Source organism: Mobula birostris, chromosome 20 (assembly GCF_030028105.1).
Source record: "Mobula birostris isolate sMobBir1 chromosome 20, sMobBir1.hap1, whole genome shotgun sequence".
In the NCBI taxonomy this organism is placed as follows: Eukaryota; Metazoa; Chordata; class Chondrichthyes; order Myliobatiformes; family Myliobatidae; genus Mobula; species Mobula birostris.
Genome location: NC_092389.1, coordinates 29,684,817 through 29,709,203, shown reverse-complemented (window position 1 = coordinate 29,709,203; position 24,387 = coordinate 29,684,817). Strand labels below are relative to the sequence as shown.

The following is a 24,387-nucleotide window of genomic DNA, read 5'->3' as shown; positions in this document are numbered from 1 at the left end:
TTTCCCTTACCTTACACAATTCAATATCCTTCTCCTTAGTGAATACCGAAGAAAATAAATTGTTCAAAATCTCCCCCATCTCTTTTGGTTCCACACATAGCTGTCCACTCTGATTCTCTAAGGGACCAATTTTATCCCTCACTATCCTTTTGCTATTAATATAACTGTAGAAACCCTTTGGATTTATTTTCACCTTACTTGCCAAAGCAACCTTGTATTTTAGCTTTTCTAATTTCTTTCTTAAGATTCTTTTTACTTTCTTTCTATTCCTCGAGCACCTCATTTACTCCATGCTGCCTATATTTATTGTAGATGTCTCTCTTTTTCCGAACCAAGTTTCCAATATCCCTTGAAAACCATGGCTCTCTCAAACTTTTAACCTTTCCTTTCAACCTAACAGGAACATAAAGATTCCCTACCGTCAAAATTTCACCTTTAAATGACCTCCATTTCTCTATTACATCCTTTCCATAAAACAATTTGTCCCAATCCACTCCTTCAAAATCCTTTCATATCTCCTCAAAGTTAGCCTTTCTCCAATCAAAAATCTCAACCCTGGGTCCAGACCTATCCTTCTCCATAATTATATTGTGATCACTAGACCCGAAGTGCTCCCCAACACATACCTCTGTCACCTGACCTATCTCATGCCCTAACAGGAGATCCAACACTGCCCCTTCTCTAGTTGGTATCTCTATGTATTACTGCAAGAAACTATCCTGCACACATTTTACAAACTCCAAACCATCCAGCCCTTTTACAGTATGGGCTTCCCAGTCTATGTGTGGAAAATTAAAATCTCCCACAATCACAACCTTGTGCTTACTACAAATATCTGCTATCTCCTTACAAATTTGCTCCTCCACTTCTCGTTCCCCATTAGGTGGTCTATAATACATCCCTATAAGTGTTACTACACCTTTCCCATTCCTCAATTCCACCCAAATAGCCTCCCTAGATGAGCCCTCTAATCTATCCTGCCCAGAGCACCGGTGTAATATTTTCTCTGACAAGCAATGCAACACCTCCCCCTCTTGTCCCTCCGATTCTGTCACACCTGAAGCAACGAAATCCAGGAATATTTAGTTGCCAATCACACCCCTCCTGCAACTATGTTTCACTAATAGCTACAACATCATACTTCCAGGTATCAATCCATGCTCTAAGCTCAACCACCTTTCTTATAATGCTCCCAGCATTAAAATAAGTGCACTTAAGAATTTTCCACCTCTTACTCTCTGTTTATCACCAATGGTGCAAACAACTTTACTATTTTCTTTTTCCTCCTTCTCCCCTACATCTGTTCCTACACTCTGGTTCCCCTCCCTCCTTGTATCTAGTTTAAATCCACAGGAGCCTCTCTAGCAATACCTGCAAGAATATTTGTCCCCCTCCAGTTCAGATGTAAACCAACCCGCCGGAACAGGTCCCACCTTCCCAGGAAAACTGCCCAATTATCTATAAATCTGAAGCCCTCCTTCCTGCTCCATGTCTTCAGCCACGTGTTGATCTGCGCTATCTTACTATTTCTAAACCTGCCTGCACGTAGCACTGGTAGCAATCCTGAGATTGCTATCCTGGAGGTCCTGTCCTTTAACTTGGCGCCTAACTACCTAAACTCACCTTTCAGGACCTCCTCACTCTTCCTATCCACGTCATTGGTCCCTACATGGACCACGACATCCGACTGCTCACCCTCCCCCTTGAGAATACTGAGAACTCGATCCAAGATATCGCAAACCCCGGCACCAGGGAGGCACCAGACCATCCGGGATTCTCGATCTCTTCCACAGAACCTCTTATCTGTCCCCCTATCGAATCCCCTATCACTACTGCTCTCCTCTTTTCTCTCCTTCCCTTCTGAGCTGAGGGTCTCGTCTCGGTGCCAGAGAAGCAATCACTGCAACTTGTCCCTGGTAGGTCATCCCCATCAACAGTATCCAAAACGATGTACTTATTATTGGTAGGAACGGCCACAGGAGTGCTCTGCTCATTCTGTCTGTTCCCCTTCCCTTTCCTGACAGTCACCCAGCTACCTGTCTCCTTTCTCTTAGGGGTGACTATCTCCCTGTAACTCCTGTTTATTTCTGCCTCTGCCTCCCAAATGATCCAAAGTTCATCTAGCACCAGCTCCAGTTCCCTAACTTGGTTTGTCAGGAGCTGCAGCTGGATGCACTTTTTATAGGTGTAGTCAGCAGGGACGATTGTGCTCGCCCCGACCTCCCACATACTGCAAACGGAGCACTCCACTGCCCTAACTGCCACCTCCATTACCCACTCTTAAGGTAATTAGATCTATTAAAGGAACTTACCCGGCCTTACCTCACGTGGAGTGAAACTCTTCCTCAGCCTCTGCTCGCCGAAGCCTCTCGAGCCAAAGCTTTCCTACTGTCTCCCTCTACTCCGTCGCTCACTCCGTTAATCTTCTCGCTGTTAAACACTCCTGCTGCCTCACGGTCCGACTTTCATGTGCTTGCAGTCGTGCCCCGTTCAACTGCCAAAGAAAATCTTCTTTGAAATTCAACAGATTAAAATTACAGCAATATATATTTCCTTTGATGCATTTTAAAATGCACACTGAATTCAACATTATTACTACCCATCATAAAATTTTGCCAATGCATTCGTAAAGAGGGATACTGTAGAAAGTTGTCCACAAAACATAATCTCCTTCAACTACTGATGAAAATGCTTAGAAAGAAATCTACTATACCTTAATAGTAAAAGTGGTTAAAATATATGGTGGTGCAAGAAAGTCTGTGAACCCTTTAGAATTTTAGACGATAGACAATAGGTGCAGGAGTAGGCCATTCGGCCCTTCGAATCAGCACCACCATTCACTGTGATCATGACTGATCATCCACTATCAGTATCCAGTTCCTGCCCTATCCCATAATCTTTGATTCCACTATCTTTAAGAGCTCTATCCATCTCTTTTTTGAAAGCATCCAGAGACTTGGCCTCCACAGCCTTCTGGGGCAGAGCATTCCATATATCCACCACTCTCTGGGTGAAAAAGTTTTTCCTCAACTCCGTTCTAAATGGCCTACCCCTAATTCTTAAACTGGTTCTGGACTCACCCAACAGCGGGAACATGCTTCCTGCCTGCAGCGTGTCTAATCCCTCAATGATCTTATATGTTCCAATAAGATCCCCTCTCAGCCTTCTAAATTCCAGAGTATACAAGCCCAGTCGCTCCAATCTTTCAACGTATGACAGTCCCGCCATCCCGGGAATTAACCTTGTGAACCTACGCTGCACTTCCTCAATAGCAAGAATGTCCTTCCTCAAATTTGGAGACCAAAACTGCACACAGTACTCCAGGTGTGGTCTCATCAGGGCCCTGTACAGCTGCAGGACTCAATTTCCCTTGTTATGAAGGCCAGCATGCCATTAGCCTTCTTCACTGCCTGCTGTACTTGCATGCTTGTTTTCAGTGACTGATGTACAAGAATACCTACATCTCGTTGCGCTTCCCCTTTTCCTAACTTGACTCCATTTAGATAATCTGCCTTTCTGTTCTTACCACCAAAGTGGATAACCTCATATTTATCCACATTAAACTGCATCTGTCATGCATCTGCCCACTCACCCAGCCTGTCCAAGTCACCCTGCATTCTCATAACATCCTCCTCACATTTCACACTGCCACCCAGCTTTGTGTCTTCGGCAAATTTGCTAATGTTACTTTTAATTCCCTCATCTAAATCATTAATATATATTGTAAACAGCTGTGGTCCCAATACTGAACCCTCCGGCACCCCACTGGTCACCGCCTGCCATTCCGAAAGGGACCTGTTAATCGCTACTCTTCGTTTTTTGTCAGCCAGCCAATTTTCAATCCATGTCAGTACTCTGCCCCCAATACCATGTGCCCTAATTTTGCCCACTAATCTCCTATGTGGGACTTTATCAAAGGCTTTCTGAAAGTCCAGGTACGCTACATCTACTGGCTCTCCTTTGTCCATCTTCATAGTTACATCCTCAAAAAATTCCAGAAGGTTAGTCAAGCACGATTTCCCCTTCGTAAATCCATGCTGACTCGGACCAACCCTGTTACGACTATCCAGATGTGTCGTAATTTCATCATTTATAATTGACTCCAGCATCTTTCCCACCACCGACGTCAGGCTAACTGGTCTATAATTCCCTGTTTTCTCTCTTCCTCCCTTCTTGAAGAGAGGGACAACATTAGCCACCCTCCAATCCACAGGAACTGATCCTGAATCTATAGAACATTGGAAAATGATTACCAATGCATCCACCATTTCTCAAGCCACCTCCTTAAGTACCCTGGGATGCAGACCATCAGGTCCCGGGTACTTATCAGCCTTCAGACCCAACAGCCTATCCAACACCATTTCCTGCCTAATATAAATTTCCTTCAATTCATCCATTACCCTAGGTCCTTTGGCCACTATTACATCTGGGAGATTGTTTGTGTCTTCCCTAGTGAAGACAGATCCAAAGTACCTGTTCTACTCATCTGCCATTTCCTTGTTCCCCATAATAAATTCACCCGCTTCTGTCTTCAAGGGCCCAATTTTGGTCTTAACTAATTTTTTCCTTTTCACATACCTAAAGAAGCTTTTACTATCCTCCTTTATATTCTTGGCTAGTTTACCTTCATACCTCATCTTTTCTCCGCGTATTGCCTTTTTAGTTACCTTCTGTTGCTCTTTAAAAGTTTCACAATCCTCCGGCTTCCCATTCGTCTTTGCTATGTTATATTTCTTCTCTTTTATTTTTATACTGTCCATTACTTCCCTTGTCAGCCACGGCCTCCCCTTACTCCCCTTAGGATCTTTCTTCCTCTTTGGAACGAACTGATCCTGCACCTTCCGCATTATTCCCAGAAACATTTGCCATTGCTGTTCCACTGTCATCCCTGCTAGGGTATTGTTCCAGTGAACACTGGCCAGCTCCTCCCTCATAGCACCATAGTTCCCTTTGTTCAACTGTAATACTCACACTTCCGAGTTTCCCTTCTCCCTCTCAAATTGTAGATTAAAACTTATCATATTATGGTCACTATCTCCTAATGGCTCCTTTACCTCGAGGTCCCTGATCAAATCCGGTTCATTGCACAACACTAAATCTAGAATTGCGTTCTCTCTGGTAGGCTCCAGTACAAGCTGTTCTAAGAATCCATCTCGGAGGGACTCCACAAACTCCCTTTCTTGGGGTCCAGTACCAACCTGATTCCTCCAGTCTACCTGCATGTTGAAGTCCCCCATAACAACTGTAGCATTACCTTTGCGACATGCCAATTTTAACTCCTGATTCAACTTACACCCTATATCCAGACTACTGTTTGGGGGCCTGTAGATAACTTCCATTAGGATCTTTCTACCCTTAGAATTTCTCAGTTCTATCCATACTGACTCTACGTCTCCTGATTCTATGTCCCCCCTCACAAGGGACTGAATATCATTCCTCACCAACAGAGCCACCCCACCCCTTCTGCCCATCAGTCTGTCCTTTCGATAGGACGTATACCCTTGAATATTCATTTCCCAGGCCCTGTCCACTTGAAGCCGTGTCTCTGTTATTCCCACAACATCATACTTACCAATTTCCAACTGTGCCTCAAGCTCATCCACTTTATTTCTTATACTCCGTGCATTCATATACAATACAAATTCACTATTTCTGCCTAAGTACGACTAAAATGTGATCAGATCTTCACGCAAGTCCTAAAACTCGATAAAGAGGACCCAATTAAATAAATAACAGAAAAAACATTATAATTATTCATAGATAATTACTGAGAAAATGATCCAATATTACATGTACTCGTTGGAAAAAGTATGTGAATTTTGCTTTCAGTAACTGGTGTGACCCCCTTGTACAGCAATAACTTCAACCAAACATTTCCAGTAACTGTTGATCAGTCCTGTACATTGGCTTGAAGGAATTTTAGACTATTCTTCCATACAAAACTGTTTCAGTTCATCAATATTTCTGGGATACCTTGCATGAACAGCCCTCTTCAGGTCATGCCAGAGCATTTCAATTTGGGTTAAGATCTGGACTCTGACTTCGCCATTTCAAAACATAAATTTCCTTCTTTTTAAACCATTCTGTTGTAGATTTACTCTTTGTGATTTGGATTATTGTCTTGTTGTATCAACCAACTTCTATTAAACTTCAGGTGACAGACTGCCACCCTGACATTCTCCTGTAAAATGTCTTGATACAATTTTGAATTCATTGTTCCCTCAATGATTGCAAGCTGTCTGGGCCCTGAGGCAGCAAAGCAGCCCCAAACCATGAAGCTCCTTCCGCCATGCTTCACAGTTGGCGATGAGGTTTTCGTGTTGGTGTGCAGTGCCCTTTTTCCTTCAAACATAGCAGTGTGCATTTCTGCCAAAAAGTCCAACTTTTGTCTCATCTGTCCACAGAATTGTCCCAGAAGCATTGTGGATTATCCAGGTTGTGTTTGCAAACTTAAGACGTAAAGCAATTTTCTTTTTGGAGAGCAATGCTTTTCTCCATGGTGTCCTTCCAGGAATGCCATTTTTGTTCAGCGCTTTTCTTATAGTGGACACATGAACAGAGACCTTAGCAAGTTCTAAAGTTTTTTTTGCAGGCCTTTTGCTGTTACCCTTGGATTCTTTTTCATCTTCTTCAGCACTGCACATTGTGCTCTTTGTGTGATCTCTGTAGGACACCCACTCCTAGGAAGAGTAGCAACAGTGCTGAATTTCCTCCATTTGTAGACAATTTCTCTTACTGTGGACTGATGAACACTCAGGTCTTTAGAAATGTCTTTGTAGCCTTTTCCTGCTTCATGCATCTCTACAATTCTTCTTCGTCTAAGGTCCCCTGAAAGTTGTTTTGATCGAGGCATGATGCACATAAACAGATTCTTCTTGAGAAGAGCCGGCTCTGTCAGTAACCTGACTTTGTCTTTTTTAAAGGGCAGGACACCTCTACAACCCAAACCTCCAATCTCATCTCATTGATTGGAACACCTGACTCCAAATAGTTTTTGTAGAAGGCATTACCCCAGAGGTTCACATACTTTTTTGAACCGAGAGTGTGATTGTTTAAATGGTGTATTCAGTAATGACGAGTAGTAATACAATTATTTTAGGCAGACTGTTTGTATATTATTGTGACTTAGATGAAGATCAGACCACATTTTATGAGCAATTAATGCAGAAAACCAGGTAATTGCAAAGGGTTCACAAACCTTTTCTTGCAACTGTAAACTAAAACCTTACAGTTAAAGGTATTCTGACAAAAAGAAACTAGTTTTCATTGTAGTAGGAAGACACAGAAGGTAATCCTTTAGAAGTGATTTTTTTCAGCACATTGCAAACATAGTGCAATGCAGCAGAAATAAAAGGAAGACATCGCCAGACTGCTTGTTTTTACAGATGAGTTTTCATTTAATAATACACATTAGCAAAAAGGCCTAGTCATAGCAACTATGAAGCTATATATGCTTATTAAGAAACCTCCTGGTTTAGTTGTGTCCTTCAGGGAAGGAAATCCTTCATCTTTACCTTGTTTTGGTCATATGTGATCAATGTTTCAGTTCAGTTGAAGTATGGAGTACCTAATAAAAATGACAGCTGTGTGAGTGACATGTACATCTTATGCATGAATAAACGAACAAATCTAGGAATAAGCATTAAATCTATTCCCTTGGCCATAGATATTGTGGCACAGAAAGCAAAACAATATCCAGAAAACACAAATTTTGTTTTAAAAATTGGACAACCATGTTAACTGTGAATTAAATGAAACCTTTACCATATAAATTCAATAGTACAAATCCATAGATTTCAATGCATCATCGAGATTGTCAGTTTGATGATGCACCAGAGCAGGGGTCAGCAACCATTTTGCCTCTGTGGGCCGGATCGCATATTAATGAGCAGACGGTGGGCCAGATAAATGCCATAAAAAACTTGAAATATGGGAATTATCCATTTAAATACATCTAATTATGTTTTGCCTCAAATTAATGAATAACGCATGCTAGAAAATCATTTGTGTTTAACCAAGGATGCCAACTAGTAATCAAAGAACTCAGTTTAGTTGCAATTTATTTCAATCAAGGCATCTTTTGAATCTATTAAAAGGACACAAAGAATCTTTAAACATAAAATGTATGTAGCCCCCTGGTAAGCCTCAGGCTCGCTCAGCTCGCTTTCATCTAGGGGAAGCAGCCTTCGGCCCCGCCAAACTGGGTAATCAAGTTTGTGTGGATGCCGCGTGATGTACCCCACCCCGCCAAATAACAGACAGCACACAAAGTACGGTTTACAAATTACACTTTATAGATCTTACTAGAACTATGTAATTAATAGAGATACAACATAAAAGGGAAGTAAAAGGCGCCAAACTTATCACAGTTCAACCATTTCGTGCACAACCGTTGGAGCTCGTGGATTCCCTTTTGCTGATCCTCCTTCCTCCTCGACCCCCCGCCTGGGACCAACCACGGTGGTCGACCAGAGCGCGTCCAGCATGTCCTTCCTCTTCGGTTCTCCTCCAGAAAAACCCTGGGCCTTGGACTCCCTCTTGGGTCCCATCCTCACCCAGCTTACAGCATCGCGTCTCCTCTCTCTGTCCCCATTGCGCCTCTGCCCAAAAGCCCACGAAAACAATAGCTTACAGACACACAAGAAAGAATAACATCTATCCCAACTGGTTAGCAAATGAATACAATTCCCGTTATCAGTAATTATAACCCAAACAAGCTGCTACCGTTAAGTCAGCTGTTAACATTACAGATAAGCCATTTTATTATAACATAACAAAGAAGCCATTTTATTAGCCTCAGCAGTAACATAAAAGAAGAAACCCCTTACACATATGAACATGATGCACTGAATGGTGGTAAATTAAGTATAATAAAAAAGAAAATTTTAATGCAAACAGTCGATAAATCAATGTGAAACTTGATGCTGTTTGTTGCTTGAAAGCTTCTCAATATTGGGTGTCAGTTTTGTTGATGCCAAGAGCAAGACATTATCCAGATGGGCATCAGTCAATCTTGTCCTCAAATGGTTCTTGGTGTGCTTCATTTTTGAAAATAATTGCTCACACAGATAAGTGCTGCCAAGCAATGATGCTATCTTTTTTGCATGGTCTACTAAGTTAGGATACTTCCCACTTGGATGAATATATTTCTATAGAAGTCAAGCACTGACACATCTTCAGAATGAAATTTCGACCTCAATATGTCATCACACTGCATCTCAATCATTTCCATTTGAAAACTTTCTGATGCAGTGTCCACTTCCACATCAAATGGAGTAGTAAACAGCTTGAACTCATTTGCATGCAAGCGAAAATCAGCAAAACGAGATGAAAACTCTTTTCTCAATTCTTGGACCATATTCACAAAAATGCCTGGATCTTATGCTTTACTTTTTTGAGAAGTGGGAAAATGTGCACAATTTCCTTTTTGAAGCTGGTACTGTACTCCCACAATTGCAGTTTTCTTTCAAAGGCCACAATATGACCATACATCTCATGTATCAGCTGATTTTTTTCCTTGAAGTTGTAAATTCAAGTTATTTAAATGAGATGTAATGTCCACAAGAAATACTTGCCCAGTAAACTTGTTAAAATTTCCACTATGGCAGGTCTCGTAATGTCGCCTGATATTTGCCACCTTCTTCACAGCAACATTTTCTAGGAAAATGAGACAAACTGGTTTCCCAGCTTGCTCAATGAAGAAATAATCTAGTGTCCAAGTGTTTTGGAAATTTCGGCACTCAGTGTCTACCTTCCTGCGTTTTGCATTCATTGCCATTGGAATTTTTTTCTTCGATTTTATTTCAAAACTTGAGTTATTCAACAAGTATCCTAGCACATATAAATATCTAGATATTTAGCGTGGATTTCTTGTTAGAACACAAGTGACGCTGTTTCTGTTTACAAATTTGAATGATCCCATCTGAAAATCTGTGCGTACACAGAGAGTATCTAATACATATTAATAAGGTAGTCTGTCTTCCCGTTGTTCATATATACCAGTGTTTGGTTTGGAACAAAACAGAACCTGGGGCCAGTGTAACAAGACGCCATGCATGTCCATCAGCGTGGTCGCGTGAAACGCTCAGAATAAGGAAAAATCGCTCGCGGGCCGGACAAGCATAGTATCCCAATATTTGCTCGCGGGTCAGTCAAAGTACCTTCGTGGGCCGGATCTGGCCTGCAGGCAGTAGGTTGCCTACCCCTGCACTAGAGGTTCTGTATTTCCCTTCCCTTCTTAGCCTACAGGGGAACTTGTCATATTCACTTACAAACAAAAGAAAATCTGCAGATGCTGGAAATCCGAGCAACACACAAAATGCTGGAGGAGTTCAGTAGGCCAGGCAGCATGTACAGAAAAGAGTAAACAGTCAACGTTTTGGGCCGAGACCCTTCAGCAGGACTGGAGAAAAAAAGATGAGCAGTCAGTGTTAGAAATTGTCAGTGTCAGTGTCAGAGAAAGAAACACAAGGTGAAACTGGAAGGCGGGAGGGATGAAGTAAAGAGCTGGGAAGTTGACTGGTGAAAGAGATAAAGGGCTAGAGAAGAGGGAATCTAATAGGAGAGGACAGAAGGACATGGAAGAAAGAAAAAAGGAGGAGGAGCACGAGAGGGAGACAACAGGCAGGCAAGGAGATAAGGTGAGAGCGAAAAGGGGATGGGTAATAAAGAAGTGGGGAGGGTTGCCATTACTGGAAGCTCGAGAAATCAATGTTCATGCCATCATGTTGGAGGCTACCCAGATGGAATATAAGGTGTTGCTCCTCCAACCTGCAACGGGATCCCACCACCAAGCACATCTTCTCCCCCTCCCCCACCCCACTTTCTGCAGGGATCACTCCCGATGCGACTCCTTGTCCATTCATCCCTCCTCACTGATCTCCCTCCTGACACTTATCTTTGCAAGCGGAACAAGTGCTACACCTCCTCCCTCACTTCAATTCAGGGCCCCAAACAGTCCTTCCAGGTGAAGCAACACTTCACCTATTGTATCTGGTGCTCCTTGTATATCGGTGAGACACGACGAAGATTGGGAGACTGCTTCACTGAGCACCTACACTCCGTCCGTCAGAATAAGCGGGATCTCCCAATGGCCACCCATTTTAATTCCACTTCCCATTCCCATTTCGATATGTCCATCCATGGTCTCCTTTAATGTCGCAACAAAGCCACACTCAGGTTGGAGGAGCAACACCTTATAATCCGTCTGGGTAGCCTCCAACGTGATGAAATGAACATTGATTTCTCAAACTTCCAGTAATGGCCCCCTCTTTCTCTATTCCCCATCCCCTTTTCTCTCTCTCACCTCATCCCTTTGCCTGCCCATCGCCTCTCTTTGGTGCTCCTCCCTCTTTTTCTTTCTTCCATAGCCTTCTGTCCTCTCCTATTAGATTCCCCCTTCTCCAGCCCTGTATCTCTTTCACCAATCAATTTCCCAGCTCTTTACTTCACCCCCTCCCCACTCCCAGTTTCACCTATCACCTTGTGTTTCTTCCTCCCCTCCCTCCCTTCTAACTCTGACTCCTCATCTTTTTTTCTCCAGTTCTGCTGAAGGGTCTCAGCCTAAAATATCGACTGTACTCTTTTCTATGGAGGCTGCCTAGCTTGCTGAGTTCCTCCAGCATTTTGTGTGTGTTGCATGTCATATTCATTGCTACCTTTCCCAGAAGAAAATAAATATTTTACAAATATGATAATCCATGCAGATCCAACTTCTCAGATGAATTTAAAAGATACAATAACGTACACCATTTCGAGCAAGATTATTAAAAATATTACTGCACTTGCTGTACCATAATTAGCTGCAATGCCTTCATCCAATCAACAGTAATTATACTTCAAAAGTATTTTACTGGAGGCTTTCTGAAGAAACTTATAACTAAAGGAAGTATCTATAATATGGTGTACATGAACTTCCAAAGGAACTTCAATATGTGCAACTCCTGTATTAGGGGATAGGAGGTTGTATTCTGAGAAAATGATCCGCATTGTGATTCCCCATTACATGGAGTTGCATCATCTGCTGAGACATCCAGAAACAATTTGAATAAAATGAAGTATTTATTAGTTTACTTCCCCCTCTCCCTCTACAAAAATTCATGAGAGCTAATTTTATTCTTTCCCATTTTTTTTGCACAATTATTTGTGATTCTGTCAGAGCAAATTTCCACTACCTGAAGTGTCATTAAGGCAAGGGCCACATGCAAGGTTCTACAAAAGGAACAATAAGCTTAATGTTGGATAGATCCAGTAAGTGGTCAGATGATTAGAAATGTTTGTTAGACAGTACCTCTTACTATGTAATAAAGTTAGAACTGCATACACAATTCAATTATATTAAATTCTGAAGCAGTGGCAATATACCTACAACATTAATCAAATTCTTATGCCTGGCTGTTAATGTAATCCCCAATGATCTGTGCTGGGACCCCAGTTTTTCACTCCAATATATCAATAACTATTATTTCTAATATTGCTAACTCTGATTGATGGAGAATTAAAAAGTATTGGTGGGGCCAAAAGTTGCTTGGGTAAATGTGATAGATATACAGGTGTTCCACGCTTTTCAAACGTTCACTTTACGAAACCTCACTGTTACGAAAGACCTACATTAGTTACCTGTTTTCACTAACAAAGGGTGTTTTCACTGTTACGAAAAAAAGCAGCACGTGAAAAAAGCAGCGCGTGATAAAACGCAGCACGTGCCCCGAGCAGCCAAGCTCCTCCCCCGGAACTGCATTCTAGCCGGCATTGCTTAAAACACCTGCCTGTGAGCATCCATTTGCAAGATGAGTTCTAAGGTATCGGAAAAGCCTAAAAGAGCTTGTAAGGGTGTTACACTTAGCGTAAAACTAGACATAATTAAGCGTTTCGATTGTGGTGAACAAAGCAAGGACAAAGTGAGTTTGGCTTCTGGAAGTTGACGAAGATGATGTTGAAGAGGTTTTGGCATCTCATGACCAAGAACTGATAGATGAAGAGCTGATGCAATTGGAAGAGGAATAGATAACAATTGAAACTGAATGCAATAGCAAACGGACCGAAAGTGAAGTTGTCCAGGAACTGAATGTGAAGCAACTGCGTGAGATTTTCGCTGCAATGATAAAGTACGACTTTAAGTTTGAAAGGGTACGTCAGTTTAGGGCATATTTGCAAGATGGTTTGAGTGCTTACAAAGAACTGTATGATAGAAAAATGCGCGAGGCTAGCAGTCAAGCATACTGTCGTTTTTCAAGCCTTCCACATCAGCCACAGCAGACGACGAACCTCGATCTTTGACATCGAGGCAGGCAGACATAGAGGAAGATCACCTGCCTGCCCTGATGGAAACAGACAATAATGGGATGACACCTCAGTGTCCCACCACCCCAACCCCCGGGCCGCGGACAGATACCGATTCGCGGAGAATGCAGCGGTAGCCGGGAGGCACCCAGCACATCTTTAAGAAAAATAGCCGAAATAAACAAGCTAATTAATTAGGTGCCGCCCGGCAGGTAAATGTCGGCCCAGATCAGAGGCGATTGCCGATTGCGTCGCCTCTGATCTGGGCCAGCATTTACGTGCTGGGCGGCACCTAATTAATTAGCTTGTTTATTTCGGCTTTTTTCTTAAAGACGTGCTGGGTGTGTCCCGGCTACTGCTGTACCCCTGCATGCTTCGCAGATCAGTATCGGTTCGCTGCCCAGAGGGTGGAGGCCACTGCACCACCTCAACCTCCAACGACTCAGCTTAACACACCATCATCAGTGTGCTCTGCGCTGTCTTCCCAATTCCGGTAAGTGATACTACATTGTACATACATTATTTCTACTTTATATAGGCTGTGTATTTTTATGTGTTATTTGGTATGATTTGGCAGCTTCATAGCTTAAAGGTTACTGGAGAGAGTGTTTTTGCCGAGAGCGCTTGCGCCATGTTTTTGCTGACAGCGCTTGCGTGAGATTTTCGCTACAGAAAACAGTGCAGGCAATGATTGTAGAGAAGTATTTCTACTTTATATAGGCTGTGTATTTATCATATCATTCCTGCTTTTACTATATGTTACTGTTATTTTAGGTTTTATGTGTTATTTGGCATGATTTGGTAGGTTATTTTTGGGTCTGCGAACGCTCACAAAATTTTCCCATATAAATAAATGGTAATTGCTTCTTTGCTTTACGACATTCCAGCTTACGAACCGTTTCATAGGAACGCTCTACCTTCGGATGGTGGGGGAAACCTGTAGTGAGCAAATCCCAAATGGAGTTTACTGTTGGAAGTGGCAGGCCAAAAGAGTAAGATGGAAAATGCTCTATGAGAAAGAAAGAAAACTGTAAAGTATCAGAAAGATTTTACATTCCATGTGCAGAAATCACTAAAAACTAGTGGGAAATTACATAAAGGGTAGTTTTGAATAGATATTGCAAGTTTAACTCGTATTCTAAGAGCTATAGAACCTTCATTTTTCTGTTAGGTTCAGTTTTAGGCCAACATCTTTTAAGGTTTAGCCTACGTGGGTCAGAGAGACCCGAGGGGTTGGAAGAATGGGACGGAAGGGCTATTGATAGACAATATTTTGGCATGCAAAATCATTGCAGACACATGAAAACTGCCTTTTTCAAAAGCTCCCCCTGGAAAACGCTACAGGGCTATTAAAACAAAAAACACACCCTCCCACAACTCTCTATTATCCCTGCCACTACAGTAAAGTCTCTGAGCCACTTTTTATAATACAGGTTCAGTATCCCTTTTCTGAGACTCCAAATTTTGAAAAAATCCGAAATTCGAATCTTTTTCAAAGCGCTGACATGACGTTACAAATGGAAAATTTAACATGTGCTGGGAAGGTTCCCAGGTGATGCACAGGTTTCTGTGCATCACAGACAGTTCTGAGAAGTGATGAACAAAAGTTAATGAAAAATAGAAAAACACTGCATAAAGTGAAAAATGAAGATCTCGATTGTGTATTCATAGAGTGGATTCATCAGTGGAGTGAACATATGCCACTTAACAGTATACTGATCATGAAACAAGCAAAGATCTATCATGAACTCAAAATTGAAAGTAATTGTGAATACTCAGCAGGCTGGTTGCAGAAATTTAAGACATGACACGGCATTAAATTTTTAAAGCGTCTGCTGATCATGAAAATCTAGCAGCAGAACAAGTCTCTGATGCTGATTGTTTTTATACTGTACACAACAGCATTAAATTTTTAAAGTGTTGCTGATGAAAATCTAACACCAGAATAAGTCTACAAAGCCGATTGTTTTTATACCTTACATAAAACCTAAAAAAAAACATAAAATACAAATACAGTGTACCGTGACCTTTTAATCAAAACATGGCCTTATAGATGGAGACTGAAAGCCTACCGTTGTTTGTTGTTGTTCAACAGCTGATTCAGGTATACTCCCAATACTACTGTGCTGCTTTTGTTACCTTGCACACATTATATCTTCATTATATTAATGGTATGTAATCTTTTTTACTGTTAAAATATATAATGATATAGCTCATAAGGAGTCTGTGTGGCTTATCACTGTGCCCCGGTGGGTAGGTCTCTGCGTTTGAGCAGTGTCTCTTTCAATGATGTCAGAGGATGTTACTGAGGTTCTGTGTTTATGAATTTGGACTGTAGACTATGGACTTTTCAAATCTTATGGTTTTTATATTCCGTGATAAAGTTTAAGGGAATGGGGGATTCTCAGATTCCTGTAAGCAACGAATTAAGTACTGACTATGTCTGTGACTGCAAGATGGTTTGAGTGCTTACAAAGAACTGTATGATAGAAAAATGCGCGTGTTTGAATAATGTCTCACAGCTGCTTTCTTTGGAGCAAGATAATTAAAGTTTGCCCAGATCCACATAAGATGTCTCTGGGCTTTTCACACCTTTTGATTTTGACAAAAAGCAGTACCTGATGGAAATTAGACAGAACATTCCTTTCTTAATTAAAGCACAAATTTGACGAATGTTCTTATCTTTGTAATTAAGTTGTGGCTCCAGCAAACCAGGTAGGACATTCTTTTCTTTAATTAAGGTGGCTGGAGTGTCTAACAAATTGATTGTACTTTTGTATCAATAGTCCATTGACTTGACCGGAATAGTTATCAAACTGATTGTTCTCTGTATCAATAATCCATTGACTTGACCGGAATGGTTATCAAACTGATTGTTCTTTTGTATTGGTGGCCTTAATAACTTCTCACAATTCTGACATTGGGCAGTGAACTTGTAGAACCGCTGGGGAGATGAGAGAGGGTCTCTCCCTGATGTCGGGTCCAAGTTTACTCGCCGGCTGAGCTCGAAGAAATAAACAGGTGAAAAGATAAGTAATGATCTTTTTGTGCTGTTGTTATTTGATCCAGCAAAGTTACGTTTACATGGTGCCATCATCTGTTCTTGTGCAGGGGAAGGGGGATTTTGGGGTTGATGTTCTTGTTTTTTTGTGCAGGAGAGGGGGATTTGGGGGTCGATATTCTTGTTGCATTCCATGCAGGGGAGGGGGTTTTGGGCACCAACATTTTTGTTGTGTTTTGTTCGGGGAGGGGGGGGGTTTGGGGGCCAAAGTTTTTGATACATTTTGTGCGAGGGGAGGGGGGCTTGATGATCGTAGTGCTGTTCTGTTTTTTTGTGCAGAGGGGTGGATTTGGGGTTGGGTTTGCTGTTTCTCCTTGAACTAACTTCCATGGTTTTCTTTGTTTTGTGGCTACCTGGAGAAGTAGAATCTCAGAGTTGTATACTGCATACACACTTGGATAATAAATGAACCTTTGAAAACCAGAAAAAATTCAAAATCCAAAACACTTCCAGCCCCAAGCATTTAGTATAAGGTATACTCAACTTGTCCTGTTTATATTATAAATACATACTGGTTTTTATGCACATTTTATTCAATACTAGACGAGCTCAACGCCTTTTATGCTCACTTTGAAAGGGCAAATAAAACCACAGCTATAAAGATCCCTTCAGCATCCAGTGACCTTATGATCTCTGTCTCAGAGGCCGACGTCAGGCTGTCTTTCAGGAGGGTGAACCCTCACAAGGCGGCAGGGCCCAAAGGAATACCTGGTAAGGCTCCAAAAACCTGTGCCAACTAACTGCTTTGAGAGGTTGGTCATGGCTAGAATCAACACCTGTCTCAGTAAGGACCTGGACCCACTATAATATGCCTATCACCACAATAAGCCTATGGCAGATGCAATCTCAATGGCTCTCTATGTGGCCTTGAATCACCTGGATTATATAAATACCTATGTCAGGATGAGGTTTATTGACTATAGCTCAGCATTTAACACTATCATTCCTACAATTCCTAAACAGCAGACCACAATCTGTGCGGATTGGTAGCAACATCTCCTCTTTGCTGACAATCAACATTAGTGCACCACAAGGATGTGTGCCTAGTCCAATGCTCTACTTTCTCTATACCCATGTGGGTAGATATAGCTCAAATACCATCGAGAAATTTGCTGATGATACAACCATTGTTGGCAGAATCTCAGGTGGTGACAAAAGGGCGTACAGGAGCGAGATACGCCAACTAGTGGAGTGGTGTCATAGCAACAACCTTGTACTCAATGTCAATAAGACGAAAGAGCAGATTGTGGACTTCAGAAAGGGTAATACAAGGGAACACAAACCAATCCTCAGAGGGATCGGAAGTGGAGGGAGTGAGCAATTTCAAGTACCTAGGTGTCAATGTCTCTGGATCCAACATATTGATGCAGCTGTAAAGAAGGTAAGACAGAATGAAGGACTAACTAAAATGTCAACTAAAATGTTCAAAAACTTCTACAAATGTATCTTGGAGAGCATTCTGAAAGGCTGCGTCACTGACTGGTATGGTGGAGCCACTGCACAGGATTGAAGTAAGTTGCAGAAACTCATAAGATTAGTCAGCTCTATCATGGGTACTAGCCTCCCAGGACATGCCCTCTTCACATTGTTACTGTCGGCTAAGAGGTACAGGAGCCTGAAGGCACACACTCAGTGATTCAGGAGCAACTTCTTCCCCTTTGCCATCTAATTTCTAAATGAACATTGAACCCTTGGACACTACCTCACTATTTTTTCTTTTTTTTTTGCACTACTTATTTTACCTTGACTATTTAATATACACAAATTTATCTATATATTTACTGTAACTGTTTTTTCCTCTATATTTACCATGCATTTCATTGTACTGCTGCCGTAATGTTAACAAATTTCACGACATATGCTGGTGATATTAAACCTGATTCTGATATCTGTATGTTTAACCTCTAAGTTTATTTTTATATAATTCTTTATAATTGTTGAATGTAGTTTTCTGTTGCACGTCACACCAACACACCACAGCAAATTCCAAATACAAGTAAATATAAATGATGAATACAGTTGATCTTTGACCCAAACCAGGTGTCTTTATTTACAGTATTTAGCTATTTCACATTTGATGTGTGGTGTTTTGTTTTCTCCTCATACAAGCCTACTTATGTTTATCTCAATTCATTAATTTGCATGGCTTTCTATTGCTTTGTCATATTCAGTTAAATCCTCTCAAAGCCTAGTTACACTCCACCTCCTCTACTCAGTCTTCCAACCTTTCCTTGGTTTCAATCCTCCACGGATTATTCTGTCACCCTCTCTTGCTCATCTTTGCTGAACCAGCACAGGTTAGAAATCAGTCTGCGGTAGTGAGCTAAACATGATTTTCATGCACTCTGCAAAGCCGTTTCTCTTCCTGCGCTAAGTGCAGCTCCAAATATTTACGGCCCTCGTTCTGGGGACCCTGTGGCTCTGAAGGTGGGATCATACACCTCACCTTTCCCTATCAGTAGCAATAGCCCCATCCACATGGCGAACATTTCCATTTACTCTGAAGACCCCTCCATGCCTCCAGCTGATTCACTCTCTCTCCTGACTGTAACCCTCTTACCCTCCTCACTTCGCTCCTTCTCGGCGCTTCCAGATTCTTCTTCATACGACGCGAGCGCGCACAACAGCGAAGAGCTCCCAACGGCAGGACGCAGGGTCAGAAAGATCAGAGTGACGCAATCGCTCAACTCAAAACTCAACCTACAGTATTAAATTTAAGGATACGGGGCTTGCAAATACGCTCCCCTTACGTTACCAAAAAAAAGGCCTTCACAATTCCTTTTTTTTTGGCAATTGTAGTCGATGGAAACTCAGTTCAAATTGCGCAAAGGCAACCCAAAGAACAGCTATCTTAACTGGAAAGATCTTTTTAAAAATAAACATCTGGATTGCCTGCTTGAAAGCCAATATTTCCCAACTGTAAGGTTTATATTCAGACTTGAAACACTCTTATTCTTTAAGCAATTCTGATGAAATATGTAGCAGTAGGAAATTAATACAAAATTTGCAGTATCATTTATTTTATTAGGTCACTGCACAGGGCAGACAGTATTCTACAACCACATAAAAGTAACCCAGTATTTAGACACCAAGTCTATTCATATTCTCAGAGTACTTAAGTATAGAACACCCTTCCTTTTTTGTTAGTTAAGTACATAATATTTCAATTGCAGTTTCACCAAGGGCTTCCTAGCTATTAAAGACTTACATACAAGTATATGCAAGTCCCTATGGGTAACAATGTTAAGTCTATCACCATTAAAAAATCTGTCTTGTGCATTGAATTGGATGACATTACATCTTTTGTATTATATTGCACATCGTTGCTTTCTGAGCTCACCTACATTCCCTTGAAGGCACTGCATATTTTCCACCTACTCACAATCCAAACTAATTTTGTTTCATCAGTAGGCTTGGAAATATGACATCAAGAAGACAGTGCTTCAAGAAGGGAGCATCCATCATTAAAGACCCTTACAATTTAGGAAATAACCTTCTTTGTGGGAGCTGGTACAGGAGGCTGAAGACCCACACTCAATGTTCCTCCACTCTGCATTAGATTTTGGAATGGTCCATGAACACTACCTCATTATTCGTCTTTGCACTATTTATTTTGTTTTGTAATTTATGGTAATGTCTATGTTTTGCACTGTACAGCTGCTGGAAAACAACACATCTTATGTTATACAACAGTAATAATAAACATGATTCTGATTCTGGTCCCCCACACCTAAATTGTTGTTAAAAATTTTAAACTGTGATACTGCCAACCCCAGAAAAACTTGCTTACACCCACTCTTTACTTTCCCCATTATCGCTTCTCAATGCATATCAGTATATTGCCTCCAATTCCAGGCTCACCAAGCTGTTGCCCAAACACTTCCATAGACTTTAGAAAAACAAATTTAATGATTCCACTCACCTATTCTACTGGATGTATCTTCAAAGAATTCCAATAGATTAGTCAAATACAATTTTACTTTCATAAATCAACATTTACTCTTAATAGGACCTTGTTATTTTCTAAGTATTCTGTTATTACATCTTTTATAGATCCCAATATATTTTTCCATCACTGATGTCACACTAACAGGTCAGTAGATCCGTCTTTTCTCTCTTCCTCCTTTTCTTTTGACATAGTGGGGGAAGGACAGCAGCAGTTGCATTGTCCAGAATGGTTCTAATTTGCAGGAACCCATTCCAGAATCTACAGAATTAGGAAAGGCTAACAAATGGTATTTCAAACAGTAATAGTTTCATCTTTCAGCTCATCAATTTTATCAATTTTGCTTCTAACTTCCACCCTGCCCTTAAATTCACTTGGTCCATTTCTGACACCTCCCTCCCCTTTCTTGATCTCTCTGTCTCCATCTCTGGAGACAAACTGTCAATCGACATCTTTTATAAACCTACCAATTCCCATAGTTACCTCAACTATACCTCTTCCCTGTCTCCTGTAAAAATGCTATCCTCTTTTCTCAGTTTCTTTGCCTCCATTCTATGAACATCAGAGGTGTCCCCCTTCTTTAGAGAACGGTGTTTCTCTCCCTCTACTATTGATGCTGCCCTCACCCGCATCTCCTCCATTTCCTGTACATCCACGCTCACCCCACCTTCTCGCCGTTGTAACAGTGATAGAGTTCCTCTTGTCTTTACCTACCACCCCATCAACCTCTGCATCCAACACATTATCCTCCGCAACTTCCGCCATCTTTACCCCACCACCCCACTCCACTTTCCACAGGGATTGCTCCCTCTGTGATTCCCATGTCCATTCATTCCTCCCCACTAATCTCTCTCCTGGTACTTATCCCTGCAAGTGGCCAAAGTGCTACACCTGTCCATTCACCTCCTCCCTCACCTCCATTAAAGTTCCCAAACAGTCCTTTCGGGTGAGGCAACACTTCACCTGTGAATCTTCCAGGGTTGTCTATTGTGTCCGGTGCTCCCAATGAGGTCTCTTCTACATTGGTGAGACCCATCGTAAATTGGGGGACTGCTTCGTTGAGCTCCTCCACACCATCTGCCACAAGTGGGACTTCCCAGTGGCCAAACATTTTAATTCCGATTTCCATTCTCGTTCTGACGTGTTGATCCATGGCCTCCTCTTATGCCAAGATGAGGCCACCCTCAGGATGGAGGAATAGTGTCTTATATTCTGTCTGGGTAGCCACCAATCCGATGGCATGAATATCAACTTCTCCTTCCAGTGAACAAATTTGACACCACCCCCACCCTATTCCCCACTCTGACCTTTTACTGCTTTTCATCTGCCTACTACTTCCTTTCTGGATCCACTCCTCCTTCACTTTCTCCCATGGTCCACTCTCCTCTCCTATCAGATTTTTTTTTCTCTGGCCCTTGACCTTTACCAGCCACTTGTCTTCACCTACACAGTCCAGCTAACCTCTTTCCACTCCCCCCACCTTTTTATTCAGGCATCTTCCCCCTTCCTTCTCAGTCCTAAGGAAGAGCCTCAGCCTGAAACATCGACTGTTTCCTCGTTTCCATAGATGTTGCCTGACCTGCTGAGTTAGATTATGAGAACACTCAGTCCTCTTTTATTGTCATTTAGAAATGCATACATGCATTAAGAAATGATACACTGTTTCTCCGGAGTGATATCACAGAAAACAGGACAAACCAAAGACTAACACTGACAGAACCACATAATTATAACATATAGTTACAGCAGTGCAAAGCAATACCATAATTTGATGAAGAATAGTCCATAGGCACAGTAAAAAAATAGTCTCAAAGTCCTGAGTTGATTGACTCCCGAGTCCCCGATAGGGGCGGCAAAAGGGAGAAACTCCCTGCCATATACCTCCAGGCACCGTCAACTTGCCGATACCTTGGAAGCAGCCAACCCCAGCCGACCCTGAGCCCATCCATCCGAAAACTCCGAGTTCCTCCAGTATTTTGTGTGTGTTGCTTCGTCTTTCAACATTGTGGGACCACGTCTTTGAGATTTATGGCTTTCAATCTCACTAACTTCTCCAGCAAACATTTAACTAACATTATTTTCATTCAGGTTGTTACCCACACAAGACTTTTGGTTCTCCAGTATTTCCACCAGGTTCTTTACGTCTTCTATAAAGATGAGAAACCACCTGGTTTCCTTGGCTGCGTAAGCCTAGGGAATACACACTCTGGTCCTGCCAAACCCGTGAGATTGAGGCAGCTCTCCTACCCAAACCCCAGTTTGTGTGGATGTTCTTTAATTTGTTACCCTGTTACAACTCAGCGCCAAGAAATAACAAACACCACACCGCATACAACTAAAGGAATCATATTTATGAATCTTACTTAACTAAAGGGTTAGTAAAGAAATGAAAGAAAAACAAAGGGCCCATTCTAATTAAACAGTCAAATGTGCACAAGTTAGGGTTCATCTTGAACCTCTCTGTCACTCGTGCACTGGGCCCTCGGTCTGTGTGGAAGCACACACCACCTTCCAAACATCACTTGCAATCCATCTCGAACAAATGGGTCTCCCCACCGGTTTGTATCATATGACTGGTTCTCTCCATCATCTTCTCTCTCCCTCTCACGCCAAACAAAAAAACCCAAGACCAACCTTGGTGTCCCTTACCAAAAAAACTTCCCCAGTTCCACCATCCTAATTGGATGGCCCAAATTCCTCATCATCCCTTATCTTCAACAATAACCCACACAGGCTGAAAGCAGAACAGACTGCTCTTACGGAACTGCTAAATAAAATACATACAGCATAACAGTAAAATTGTGAACCAGGGATAAAAAGTTGTTGAATTTCCCCATTTTCACATTCCCTATTATAAACTCTATTTCTTTCTTTATGGAACTTGGATTTCTCGTTTTTACATACCTCTTCCAAAATTATTGGAAGATATCAAGCCAGGCCAACACCTCCAGCCCTAGTTATATTCTGCCAACTGAGATGAACAATATCATCATAATGTATGACATGGCTGATCATGATTTTTCCATGACCATGATTGTTCTCGGCAAATTTTTCTACAGAAGTGGTTTACCATTGCCTTCTTCTGGGCAGTGTCTTTACGAGATGGGTGACCCCTGCTGTTATCAATACTCTTCGGTGATTGTCTGCCTGGCGTCAGTGGTCTCACAACCAGGTCTTGTGATTTGCACCACCTGCTCCCATGGTTTCATGGAAACCTGATCAGGGGCAAAGCAGGTACTACTCCTTGCCTGACGTGACCTGCAGGCTAGTGGAGGGAAGGAGTGCCTTATACCTCCTTTGGTAGAGATGTACCTCCACCTTACCACCCATTGCATTGAACAGGCCTCACCATTTGCTTCCCTCACACCTAATCTCCTGAAATAAAGACTATTCTAAACTCTGTCATCGTAAAAAAATAAACAGACAGAATTTTTTTTAATAAAGGATGGGTTCCTTGAAATCTCCATGGATGGCTGAGAAATCTTGGAACATGACTGCTAAGAGAGAAGGAATATTTTAAGATGGAATTGGAAATCTTGAATCCATTCACCAAGAGTGCAGCTTACCCCTCAAACTTTCAAAGACCCCCTTAAAACCTCAGTTTCAGACTAAACCACATCATATTCAAACACAACATAAATTTTTCATACATCATGGACATTCCTCCCTAAAGGATCCTTTACACCAAAATTATTGATTAACCTTTTCTCATTGTTCAGTACCAGACATAATAGAGCCTGTATCCACAATGGTTCAACATTTGACCTAAAAAACCACCTTGTATACAGTATATTGTATACAAGCTATGTACACACACCTTGTCACCACTAATTTGAAATGTGCAGACCAAGTTGCTGCATGATTACTGTATTACCCTCCAAATTCTTGATTTGCGCTGCTTTCTGTTTCTTAACCCCATCCAAAGTGATTCAGATCTTACATCATGGCCTATCAAGCCAAGATCTTTACTCATGACTATATTGATCGTGTTCTTTATTTATTGTACCACATAGATGTCATTTTCCTTTTTACCTCTCCTAATGTTGTAATGACAAGCTACAATATCACATCCATAAACAGCAGTTATTGTTTGGTGGTA

At 41.7% G+C, this 24,387-nt stretch overlaps 1 protein-coding gene across 5 annotated transcripts in view; it reads right to left on the bottom strand.

Moving 5' to 3' along the window:
- The window catches only part of fam118b (family with sequence similarity 118 member B), a 48,687-nt gene extending 29,697 nt beyond the window's left edge, over positions 1-18,990 (bottom strand). For 2 of the 5 annotated variants that reach the window (XM_072238412.1, XM_072238411.1), the window contains exons 1-3: positions 18,903-18,976; positions 7,515-7,567; positions 2,313-2,494 (exon numbers count right to left, since the gene is read on the bottom strand). The gene's annotated coding sequence lies outside the window, so the exon portion shown is untranslated. Of the gene's footprint in view, positions 1-2,312; positions 2,495-7,514; positions 7,568-18,902 lie in introns of all 5 variants that reach the window. The other 3 variants (XM_072238409.1, XM_072238410.1, XM_072238413.1) reach the window with 2 other exon arrangements.
- Positions 18,991-24,387: the final 5,397 nt, after the last annotated feature.